Below are 10513 nucleotides of genomic sequence, written 5' to 3' on the forward strand. Positions count from 1 at the left end.
CAGAAAGACTGGTTGGGCTTTGGGGATGCTAATAGAGGTCTTTAACCACATCTCTCTAGATAGAATCTAGATGCAACAATCATACACAAAACAAATAAAACAAAATAGTTCAGCATGCTCAAACTTATATGTATTATTGGTAGTGAAGCAACATCTCAATTATATACCATCCCTTTAACAAGCTTCATTTGACCCCTCATGAATGTATTCTCCAACAGCCACTACAGGTTCAAAAAAGAAATGAATATACTGTAAGGGAGAAAATATATTGCTCCTCACCAAATCATTAACACACAAGCTAAAATCAACAATACAATTTTGCATAATTGATTTCTTGTATTCTTCTGAAGTGAACACCATTCAATTAGAGATTTTTACCTCAGGGAAAAATACATGAACCCACTAGCCATCAATATTCCTCTTAAAACCACCACTCAAACCACCACATAGAGAACAATTCATACCAAAACTATTCATACCACGAATAGCTACATTTGGATGCCTCATGCCTTGGAGTTGGTATTTCCAGTTTAAAGCTTCACATGGCTGACAATACCATTCTCCAAAAGAATTCCCTAAAATACCATACTAATATTGGTGAACTGCTACCTGCAATATAATGTTGACAGGAAAATTTTAAGATACCCACTATAACCCAATGTAACAACATTGCTGCAGTAAATAGAGAGATTAAAAAAAATAGAGGAAGGGATAGCTAGATTACCCAGTAGTAATTGTAAACGCAAATCGTGTTTGATCGAGTAGATTCTGGAAATCTAGAAATATCACACAAAACAAATTCTTCTTTTGGTGAGATAGATGACACCTTGTAACAATCAAAATTCCTTTCCAATGAAACTTTTGAAACAAGGGGCCAGAACATTGTCTCTTTAGCCCGCAACATTGTCTGCGAAGAAGAGATTGGGCATCCAGCAGTAATGTTCTCTTTATACAATCAGAGAAATATTATAGGACAGCTAAATGTATGAAAATCAAGATGAAGAATCGTGTGCTAAGAAAGTTCTCTAATAAAAAAGTTTAACAGAGTTAAAACTACCATTCACTGAATGTTGAAATTTGGTACCGGAGGACAGGTTGTTCCCTTAGGCTTTGATCTTTGGCCTAGGGAAAAGTGTCTCAGATTACCCATAACTATGCTTTGGATTTTATCGACTTACTCTAAACCATGCCCAGGGTTTTGTCAGCTGACCCTAAACCATGCCTATAGGAATCCCTATCCACTTCACTCTCACATGTGGTTTCTGGATTATCACAAATCTACACTGCAAAGTGGTTTCTGGCTTACAACAAACCTACACTTACACTGTCACAAGTGGTTTTTGGCTTACCTCAAACTTGCAATCACAAAGTGGTTTTAAGATTACGAAAAACTTCATGGAGGTACACATGCCTCATTAGGCTTACATTATACACTCCAAGTCATGGAGTTACTAGGTACATACTTTCCAAAGACCAAGACACAAACATCATACTTGCTTACTATTACATGTATGATTCACATTACAAGATAACATTCATTCTGCTTTATTCTTCCACACACAATTATTTACCTTGTTTTTCCATCTCTATTATTGGTTCAACTATCCACTGCTTCAACCAACTTCTTCTAAAATTAAATTCAAATTTGGTGTCTTTGACTTGAATCTTTCCAATTTCAATTTGCAATTGTTAGCGTTATCAATTCTAACTAATTGCATTTACATATTAAGTTGATGAGACTCAAGATATTTCATTTACAAAACGCAAAGGAAAATTCAACCACACAATTCATTTCACCAAGAATATACTCATTTACTACATAGTGAAAGTGTTGGTTTCATCTTTACCCAAGTGAAAGTGTTGGTTTCATCTTTACCCATGTAGGATGAGTTATCCTCTCTCTTCCTTTGGTGCTATTGACACATCATCGTGACAATGACTTGCATTAAGGCGACAAACCATTTGTGCTAATAAACCTTATTAAACATATAAACAACCGATATCGACAATGTGATGGCAATCTCCACTAACATGTCATCATGAGAAGTAATAAATGGCCAAAGTTTCTTTAACCTGAATATGAAATTAAAATGGCGAGTAAGTCTCACCAAATTTCCTATACCTATACTTTGGGCTCCAATGGCTGCTTTGTATTAATTAAAATCAATCACTATAATCACCAGACGTAATCTGTTGCAAGTGACTCGCTGGCTAAATATTGCTCCCTGTGTAGAGCCATGGTGCCCACAGACTCAACCCCTATAGTCTGTAGGCCTTATGGAGTTTGCATGTCGACCACGATACTCTCAGCCGGAAGAGCACCATCATACTTAAAGCGTCGATTGTAATCGTACGACTTCACCATTGAGCTTATTCAATGCTAAGAGGTTTCTGAAGGGGTTTTTGATCTTAACAATGGCATGCACATCCGCACTATCGAATATATACGCACTACGCCCCGCGGATCCATAGGCTGAAGGCACGAGAAATCAATGCCAAACTTGGCCACCACTCCACTGTCGAAGGACCTCCACTCCTCCACCATCGAAGGGCCGACTTTCGTCGACAAACCTATGAGAGCTAATCGAATAATTTTCGTTGCATACGTTACGTGCACCGAATCAGAGAACTTGATGTGGAAGCTATGATTGAGACACAACTACTCCTCGTTATCCATGGTCGGAACGATGCCAATGACCAACAACAAAACATTTTGGTAATCACTGCCAATTTTCACGTCATTGTTCATGTGTTGCAAGAGCTTCATCAGAACTCTAGGCATTAGAGACACCATTTCGCCCCTCATGGGATCTCTGCAAACCTCGTCTTCTAATATGATGGAACAGTAACAGTCACAACCCATATTAGTTTGATTAGCATCCCAAGCAATTTTTCTTTTAGTAAATTTCTTGTGATTAACTGATACTCGAGCAACAACTTTAATATCACAGAGCACCACACTCCCTCGACTCTCACAATGTTGATCAATGGACAAACAAAACAAATAAAACAATACACAAATACTTTCTTATTTCCGTGGCTTAGGAGGGGCCAAAGTCCCAGGCAAACCAGCTCGGATACCAACTAAAAATGGAATAATGCACACTAAACTTACATTTACCATATTATATATGTACATAAAGTGTTGTCTCAAGATAGGTAGACTAACTTGGACTAACAATTACTTGGTTGAGAGAATATCTTGACCACACATCAATCTATGAAACATCTAGATCTAACAAATTCCTAAATAATAGGAACAAACTCCTCTACATAGAAAGAATCACAACTGAGACAAGTATGAATTATATTTCCAAGTCATATATATACCTTCACACAACATTCAATGTTACATAATAATGGAGTGATTAATGCTATATGATGATGAAGTGACTTGCATAACATTCAATGTTATATAACAAGATAAATATTCCATAAATGTTAATAACAGTCTTTTAAAGGTGAATGGTGATTTCACTATTCATAATACTAATAACCATATTTTTAGAGGTGAATGGTGATTTCACCATTATTTATGTTGAACATTTTTAGTAATTGGTTATGGTTTTATAACCGTAGTTTATTTGTTATAATTTTTGGAAGGTTTTCTACATTTTTTCTTGTTAAAATTTCTACAGAGATTTGTTGGAATTACAAGTTTGAATTGTGAACTTTTCACAATCAAAGTGTCCCAAAAGTTTTTTAGGGTGTCAAAACCTAGTTTAAACCACAAAAATAAAAAATGTATCCTATCCAAAGGACCATAACCATTAGTAATGACAACGAAACAAAAGCTATGATAGAGAATGAAAATGACAGACGACAACCCAAAAGCGTCTAATAAACTTCTCACATTCTATGCCTACGAAATAACAAACTAGCGAGATAATTAAAAACCATAGGTTTTTGAAAAAACAAACGAAATGATTTGTCTAACTACCAGCCTAGATCTCTTAACTCTGGATCTATCCAGCGTCGAGAGGGATCAAATCTATTGAGGTGCAAACCTTTCCTCAAGTTTTGCATTGAAAAAAGAGGTTTGCACCTCGAGATATTTGATCCCTCTCGGCATTTGATAGATCCGGAGTTAAGATGGATCTAGGTTGGTTTTAGTCATGTTCGGCCAAGGAAAATCTTTTGAACATATGATTACTTTTATCAATAATATCTAAATACATATAATATTAATATAACTATTTTAAATATGCTAAATATGTCTGATATTTATTTGGTCATTTTAATTTTAAGTTTTCTTAGTCACCTCAATTTGTTGAGATGATAAATATTGTCAATAACTTTAATGACGAAAAATGATGAAATAAAAAATTTGAATGCAAAGTTACATGTAATAATGTTGAATGATAGAAAATGTGAATAATAAAAATGTAGGCAATGAAAAATAGTCTTCATTGTGATCAATCTCAAATTATCTTCTTCTACTATTCTTATTGTCACCCTTATTAGTTTTGTCATATTTTCTTATCAATTATATGAAAAGGAAAGTTGAAATCATAGACCATTTAAATATTTAGCTCGAGTTGTTGTAGTAAACATCATACCTTGTCTATCTCGCTCTCCAATATTAATAGGTTGAATCACTATAACACAAAAATCAATGTACATTGTCAATAATCAATAATTTTTTGTGCTTACACTGAAATCAATATATCTAATGCAAGAAATCAAATAATATTATAAAAAAACATCTACATTGAAATCAATGCATCTAATGCAAGTAATCAAATAGGATTAGAAATCAATATCTACACTTAAATAAATGCATCTAATGAAAGTAAGCAAATAAGTTTAAAAATCAACATCTACACTGAAATCAATGCATCTAGTGCAAACAATCAAATTGGATTAGAAATCACCATCTACAATGAAATTAATGCATTTAGTGCAAGCAATCAAATAGGATTAGAAATCATCTACATTGAAATCAATGTATCTCGTGCGAGTAATCAAATATAATTAGAAATCAACATCTACATTGAAATTATGCATCTAGTGCAAGAAATCAAATATGATTAGAAATCACCATCTATACTGAAATCAATGTATTTAATGCAATTAATCAAATAAGATTATAATTCATCTACATTGAAATCAATGTATCTAGTGCAAGTAATAAAATATCATTAGAAATCAACATCTACACTAAAATCAATGTTTTTAGTGCAAGAAATCAAATAGGATTAGAAATCACCATCTACACTGAAATCAATGTATCTAGTGCAATAAATCTTCTTCCCTCCCTCCCCCTTCCATCTATATCTATATCTCCCTCCATATCTACTTCGTCTCTTTATTTCACCCCCCCAAACACACACGCTCTCTCTCTCCATATCTATCAATCTCTATGTCCCTCCCTCCCTGTCTCGATCTCTCTCTTTTTTCTCTTCACCTTCCATCTATATCTCTATCTCCCTCTGTCTCTTTATATTACCCCCAAAACATACACTCTCTTACTCCAATCTATCTATCTATTACTCCCTCCTCCTCTCTCCCTCTCTCTCTCTCTTCCCCTTATCTCTCTTCCCTCTTGTTGTCCTCTCTCCCTCTCTCTCCACCTTCCTTATAACTCCCTCTCTCTCTCTCCACCTTTCTTTCTCTATGATTTTCTTCTTACCTCCCTCTCTCTCCCCCTCCATCTCTATATCTCTTCCCCTATCTCTCTCCATTCTCTCACATTTTCTCTCTCTTCCTTTCTCTCCCACCTCTATCTCTCTCTCTCCCCCTCTCTCTTCACTTTCCAACTTTGTTATTATATGCCTCTCTCTCTTATTCTCTCCCCCCTTCTCTCCATCTCTCCTTCTTTGACTCTTTATCTCACCTCCAAACATACAAACTCTCCCTCCATATCTCCCTTCCCACTCCCTCTCTCTCTCCACTTATCACTATCTATGTCTTTCTTATTCCCTCCCTCTCTCCCCCTCCAACTCCATCTCTCTATCCATCCATCACCTCCTCCTCTCTCCCTCCCTCTCTCCTCCTCCTCTCTCAAGTCCTCTCTCTCTCTCTTTCTCTCCTACCTTCGTCTCTCTTCCCCTATCTCTCTCTCTCTCTCTCTTCCACCATCACTCTCTTCTTCTCTCTCCCTCTCTCCCCCCCTCTCTCGCTCTTCAATCCAATCCTATATATCTCTCTCTCTTTGTCTTTTCACTCCAATCCTCTCTCTCCCCTCATTACTTTCTCTCTCTCTCTAACTATGTTACTATATCCCTCATTTTCTCCTTCTCTCTCCTTCTCTCCCCCGTTGTCTCCATATCCCCTTCTATATTTCTCTATCTCACCCCTAAACATACACACTCTCTCTCCATCTCTCCCTTGTCACTCTCTCTCTCTCTCTCTCCACTTCTCACTCTCTATGTCTTTCTTCTTCCCACCCTCTCTCCCTCTCCAAATCCATTTGTCTATCCCTCCCTCTCTCCTCCTCTCTCTCATCCTTCCTCTATCTCCTTTTCTCTCCTACCTCCCTCTATCTTCCCCCATCTCTCTCTCTCTCTCCAATCCAATCCTCTCGCTATCTCCGTCCCTCCCTCCTCCTCTCTCTCCCACCTCCATATTTATGTCTCTTCGTGCCTATCTTACCCTTCTCTACCTCTCTCACTCCTCTCCCTCTCTCTTCATTCCTCCTCTCCCCTCTCCTTCATAATATCATTCCCTCTATTTCTCCACCTCTATCATTCTATGTCTTTGTTCTTCCCTCCCATATCACATGCCTCTAGTTTATTTATATTTTTATTTATTTACCATATCTCTTTTTATTTATAATTAGATTAGAAATGACCCTCTTTTTATGTATAATTAGATTAGAAATGACCGACATTAAATTAAAAATAATAATTAGATTGATTTTTAAATTGGACCAAAATATTAAATGTTAAACATTACATGTTAAACTTAAATTTACGTTTACATTTACATGTTTAAGTGAGAGCTACCCAAACTAAATTATAGAATTCAGTTCTGCTAATACAATCTTAACAAACAAACTTGGAAATTTTATATAATAATACTAATGTAGTGTGAATATTTATTTTCCTTTTATACAAATAAAAATTTAACCACTAATATATATTACTTCCTAACCCATTATTGTAACCATTTTATCATAACCACAAAGTGCAATGGATTCTGCACAACCCTCTTCCACGAAAAATTCTTTTTGATTTTTTTTTTTATCGCTTTTTGAGTAAATCCTGAACATAATTGATTGAATTCTACACAACCCTCTTCCACGAAAATTTATTTTCAAATTTATTTTATTGCTTTTTGGAATAAATCCTGAACATAATTGACTTCCTCTTGATCTTTTGATAGATCACTATTTCAATATTTCCCAGATTTCCAAATGTAAATCCAGGAAGTCTACTTGGATCTGATGTTAAATTTCTATCTAGTTTTTCAATTGTAAACAAATCACTGTACTTATTCAATTCGAAGACCTTGAACACTCTTGACATATTATAAACCATGCCCCGCGATTTGGAATACCAAATTCGCAATTTTATATTAGGGAGTCAGCCTCGAACAACCATTGGTGGGTTGTAGCTCCATTTTTATGCATTCCATTGGAATGCTTATAAATTTTTGTGGAGTCTCATCAAAGACAAAAGAACAATTTCCATGATAGCTGGTTCATAATAGAGAGCAGGAATCCAACTACTGAGAACTAATATCAATCTAGCGAGTGGGATGAATATTGTGTTAAATAATGAACACTAGTCTAACTGGTGTCATAGAATGAATTTGTTCTGTTAATGAATTTTTAATTATTTATTTTTATGGTTATGTAAGTTATTGTTCAAGTGGATATTATTTAGATTTTTTTGTTTTTATTTTTTTTATTTTGCTTGATATTAGTGAAATTTCAATCTGATGTATAAGTTTATACATTTATTTTATATTGAGTTGTACAAAAAATTTATACAATTTCTTCAAATTGAGTTGTAAAACAAATTTACACATCTCCCTCATTCCAGACTGTAAAATAAGCCTCCCTCCACACAATTAGCTTTTTAATAATTTTTTTTGTTTTCTGTAAATTTTTTATTTTTATTATTTAAATTAAGTTTTTGACACTTTAAAAAACTTTTAAAACACTTTAATTATAAAAAATTCACAATTTAAACTTACAATTACAACCAATCTCCACAACAATTTTAATTATATAATAAAAATAATTGTGTTATATTAGATTTCATCTTAGACAACTTGGGCAGCCCTACTCAGACTCTCAAGTTTGGTTGCTCTGGGCATGGGTGGAATATTGTAAGAAGTTCTAAAATGGAAAAATCATGAATATTAAGTACTTTTTTTCTCACACTTTGTTGTTCTAGGCATAGTGGAATAATGTATGAAGTTCTAAATTATGTTGTGTTGGATTCCATGTTCGACAAACTGCACGACACTACTCACACTCTCAAGTAAGGTTGTTCTAGGCATGGGTGGAATAATGGATGAAGTTCTAAAATGAAAAATCATGAATATTACATGTTTTTTTCACACACTTTGTCTTCTAGGCTTGGTTGGAATAATGTATGAAGTTGCAAAATGGAAAAATCATAAATATATATTTTATGAAGAAGTGAAAGTTAAAATTAGAACCTCAGCAGGTATTTCAGAAAGCTTTAGAAGTGACATTGGAGTCAAGCAAGGTTGCCCTCTACCCCCCACTCTTTTTGGTCTATATATTGATAAATTGGAAGAGTGGCTAAATCTACAAGGTGGGGATAGTGTTCGGTTGGGAGAGTTTGTGATAAAGCTTCTTTTATATGCTGATGATATTGTATTGATTTCTAAATTGACCCATAGATTGCAAAAGCACTTATATGCCTTTGAACATTTTTGTAGAGCAGTGGGGATGCAAGTCAATACTAGCAAGACCAAAATAATGATTTTTTCTAATAAAAGGAAGCAGAGCCAACATACTTTCTTCTTTGAGGACAACATTCTTGAAGAAGTAAAAGAGTACAAGTAGCTTGGGATTGATTTCAAGAACGAACTCAATTTGGAGGACTGCACAAAGAAGAGAATTTTTGGAGGGTGGAAAGCATTATATGCTCTTCAAAACAGATGTAGAGAGGCAGAGTTATGGGATTGGAAAACGATTAAAGTGCTTTTTGGACTCCTAGTTTGTCCAGTGATGATATATGGGTGTGAATTGTGGGCTACCAACACTCCCATCTCAAAATGGAAACAAATTGAGAAAATCCAAAAACGATTGATCATGAGCAAGTTAAAAATAAAAAGTTTGGTACCTTATGAGATAATGTTGAGTGAAACAAGAGCAACTTTCATTGAAGCAATTGCTATGGTGTGGTTCATAAGATACCTAAAAAAAATTGAACAAATTAGAGTAGGTAGATGGCCTAATGTTATCTTCAATGAAGGCATTAGTGAAAGAAAGAAAGCATGGATGAAACAAAACTACACATGGATGAAAAAATGTGATATCTACTTAAATTCTTGTCCCACAAATAGCAAGAAGCTAAAGGATTTTGTTATGGAGAAGTTTCATAAAAAAGTATGGGGAAAAGAGTTGGGTAGAAAGAAAAATATTACATTGAGGAATTCAACCCTACGTGTGATTTACAACAAAAAGAGTTCATTGAAGCTAGCATTTAGTGGAGGGAAAAGGTTCTTATTGCTTAATTAAGGACCAACTCACATCAACTTTGGTGTGAAACAGGATGGTGGAAAAGGCCTAAAGAAGCTTGGGAAGAAAGGGTGTGTACATTTTGCACATCTAGGGTCGTGGAATCGGAAAATCATTTCATTTTGGAATGTGATGTATTCAAAGACATCAGAGAAAGTTATGAGAACATGTTAGCATCAGTTTCTTGGCATTGTTGTTTTAGCGAGGAGATTGTTGGAAGGTTGGGTCATCTCATCATCAATTTGAATCGGAAAGGGATTGAATTGCAAAGAGCGAAAAATAGGGAACTAATGGTCTCATAGACTATTTTTAGTCTCGTGGACCTTAAAATATCATTTCATTTCATATATGGGTGTTCTTTACAAAGGTTAAACATGTTAAAGTTGTTTGTGAACAATAGCACTCACCATTATGGTAAAGATCCAACGTTACTCATCATAATGGTGAGCTCCAAATTTATGATTCTTTTATTAAAAATGGGTGGAAATATAAATACTTAAATTAAAAATAAGTGGATTTGTAAATAAGTATATGATCGTTAAGTTTACGATTCTTTTATTAAAAATGGGTGGAAATATAAATACTTAAATTAAAAATACGTGGATTTGTAAATAAGTAGCAGATCGTTTGGTGAACGAAGGTGTGATTAAAAAGGAAAGGGACACCTGGTATGTCTGGGAGCTGATACCCCCAGGTAAACTGTTACAAAATTGTCTAGGTCAGGCTGCGAAAGATATGGAACAATGGGAAAGGTCGAGATCAGAGGAGGAAAATGAAGGAAGCAGGAGCATAAGGACAGATTCTGGAAGTGTGGCAGGTTCATCATAGTGATTCAATGGATCAATGGAT

The sequence above is a fragment of the Pinus tabuliformis genome, chromosome J, assembly GCF_031772625.1.
Source record: "Pinus tabuliformis cultivar Carrire ecotype Pingquan chromosome J, CPIR1, whole genome shotgun sequence".
NCBI classification, from domain to species: Eukaryota; Viridiplantae; Streptophyta; class Pinopsida; order Pinales; family Pinaceae; genus Pinus; species Pinus tabuliformis.